The sequence below is a fragment of the Lathyrus oleraceus genome, chromosome 1 (genome assembly GCF_024323335.1).
Source record: "Lathyrus oleraceus cultivar Zhongwan6 chromosome 1, CAAS_Psat_ZW6_1.0, whole genome shotgun sequence".
Taxonomy (NCBI): domain Eukaryota; kingdom Viridiplantae; phylum Streptophyta; class Magnoliopsida; order Fabales; family Fabaceae; genus Lathyrus; species Lathyrus oleraceus.
This window is the reverse complement of record NC_066579.1, coordinates 175,793,611-175,796,340: the sequence shown is the minus strand read 5'-3', so window position 1 is coordinate 175,796,340 and position 2,730 is coordinate 175,793,611. Positions and strand designations below refer to the sequence as shown.

Sequence of the window (2,730 nt, the reverse complement as noted above, 5' to 3'; positions counted from 1 at the left end):
TTTCTATCGTTGATTTGTATGCCACATACTCGCTCACAAGGCGAACCATACTACTTACGAATCAACGATATCGAACTATATCTCCGAGTCTTACGACGAATTCGGGAATATCGTGCTGCAAACAATCTCTCTCCTGTCGAAATTCCTGATTTCAAAAATCTTTTCCCTTCTATACCCGAGATGGCAGAACCAGCTCGTGCTCTTCGAGATTACGCCGCTCCATCGCAAGATGAGCCGCATTCGAGTATTGCTCCACCCGCAATCGAAGCAAACAACTTTGAACTTAAACATTCACTGTTGCAGGCAGTGCAACAGAACCAATTCTCTGGAAATCCTACCGAGGATCCGAACCTTCATTTATCCGTATTTGTCCAATACGCTGATACTGTTAAAACTAACGGTGTCACTTCAGAGGCAATTCGACTTCGTCTTTTTCCTTTCTCGTTAAGAGATAGCGCTAGAAGATGGCTTCAATCTCTTCCTTCCAACTCAGTCACCACATGGAACGAGTTGAAGAAAGTTTTTCTTGCCCGATATTTTCCGCCAAGCAAAACAGCTATGTTAAGAGCCCAGATAAATGGATTTAAACAGAAAGATAACGAATCTCTCTTCGAAGCATGGGAAAGATATAAAGACATGATGAGACTTTGTCCACACCATGGTTTAGAAGACTGGTTAGTAATTCATACATTCTATAATGGTCTCCTGTACAACAGAAGGTTGACAATAGATGCCGCCGCAGGTGGTGCACTAATGAACAAACCTTATGCTGATGCTTACCAACTTATCGAAAGCATGGCTCAAAACCACTATCAGTGGGGAACCGAACGAACAATGGTGGAAAAACCTCAAACGAAAACTGGCATGTACGAGATAAGTAACCTTGATCATGTTAATGCAAAAGTGGATGCTCTGGTTCAGAAAATTGAAAGTTTAAATGTATCACCTCCAGCCACCGTGGTTGCCATAACTCAGAATTGCGAAGTCTGTGGAATCCAAGGTCATACTCCTGCAGATTGTCAACTCCTAACAGGAATCCAAGCGGAACAAGTAAACTATGCTCAAGGAAGCCCCTACTCGCATACCTATAACTCAAATTGGAAGAATCATCCCAATTTTTCATATAAGAGTAATAACGCTTTATACGCACCTGGATAATCTCCAAATCAAGCCCCAGCTATACCTCCGGGATATCAAAAGCCGAACCCATCTACACCTAACAATAACACCCCTAGGAAATCCAACTTGGAAATCATGATGGAAAACTTTATAGCTTCTCAACAGCAAACCAATAAAGATTTCTTAAACCAGAATGTACACACTGGCGAACAAATTAAACAATTAGCAGGTAAAGTAGATGCCCTGACTACCCATAACAAAATGCTGGAAACGCAAATATCACAAGTAGCTCAACAACAAGCGCCTACTGCTGCCCCAACTGGTACATTTCCTGGCCAACCCCAACCTAACCCGAGAAGCCACGCTCATGCAATTATACTGAGAAGTGGAACGGAAGTGGAAGGACCGTCTGACCCAAGGATAGAAAACCAAAACTCTAAAAAGTCAACTGAGGAAGAAAGTACACCTAAGGAAAAGGAAGAGAGTAATAAGGAAACCGTAGAAAAGAAGGAAGCTTATGTACCTCCACCACCCTATAAACCACTTATCCCTTACCCTCAAAGGCTTATTAAAACCAAAGATGCGGGCCAATTTAAAAAATTTGTTGACCTACTGAAACAATTAAACGTCACAATTCCGTTTACAGAAGCTATTACGCAGATTCCCTCATATGCCAAGTTCTTAAAAGAAATTCTTTCTAATAAAAGGAAACTTGAAGATAGCGAAACGTTACACTCACCGCTGAATGTAGCGCTATAATCCAGAATATGCCTCATAAACTTAAAGACCCAGGTAGTTTCTCTATACCCTGTCACATAGGAAAATTTGTCATTGACAAAGCCTTATGCGATTTAGGAGCCGGTATTAGTGTTATGCCTTTATCCATATGTAAGAAACTGGAAATGGGAGAATTAAGACCAACTAAAATGTCTGTGCAACTAGCAGATCGTTCCGTTAAATATCCTGTAGGAATTCTTGAAAACGTTCCAGTGCGCATAGGTCAATTCTACATTCCAACTGATTTTATAATTATGGACATTAGAGAAGATGAAGTTACACCCATTATACTGGGAAGACCGTTCCTAGCAACTGCCGGTGCAATCATAGACGTAAAAAGAGGACGACTCACTTTCGAAGTAGGAGAAGAGAAAATTGAGTTCATTCTTTCCAAATTTTTGAAAGCACCTGCAATAGAAGATACATGTTACTTCATGGATATCATCGATGAATGCATAAAAGAAACAGAGTCAGAAAAAGAGAAATCATCTGACTATCTTGTAGAAGACAAACTTAACCAATGTCTAGCAATAACACCGGACCTTACGCAATGCCTTAAGAAACCAACCCTAGACCTGAAAACACTTCCCAAAAATCTGAGATATGAATTCCTAGACTTAGAACTTGAACGACCAGTGATAGTTAATGCTGACCTAGGAAGACTCGAAACAGAAAAACTCCTGCATATCTTAAGAAAATATCCAACCGCACTAGGATACAACATCACCGATCTTAAAGGAATAATTCCTTCTATTTGTATGCACTGCATCATGCTAGAAGAAGACTGTAAAACTTCTAGGGAACACCAGAGGAGACTAAACCCGATCCTGAGTA

At 40.6% G+C, this 2,730-nt stretch overlaps 1 non-coding gene across 1 annotated transcript; it reads right to left on the bottom strand.

Annotated features, from left to right (window-relative positions):
* Positions 1 to 558: 558 nt before the first annotated feature.
* Positions 559 to 665, bottom strand: LOC127117130 (small nucleolar RNA R71). The gene has a single exon (XR_007801890.1). It is a non-coding gene; the product is annotated as a small nucleolar RNA R71 (small nucleolar RNA).
* Positions 666 to 2,730: the final 2,065 nt, after the last annotated feature.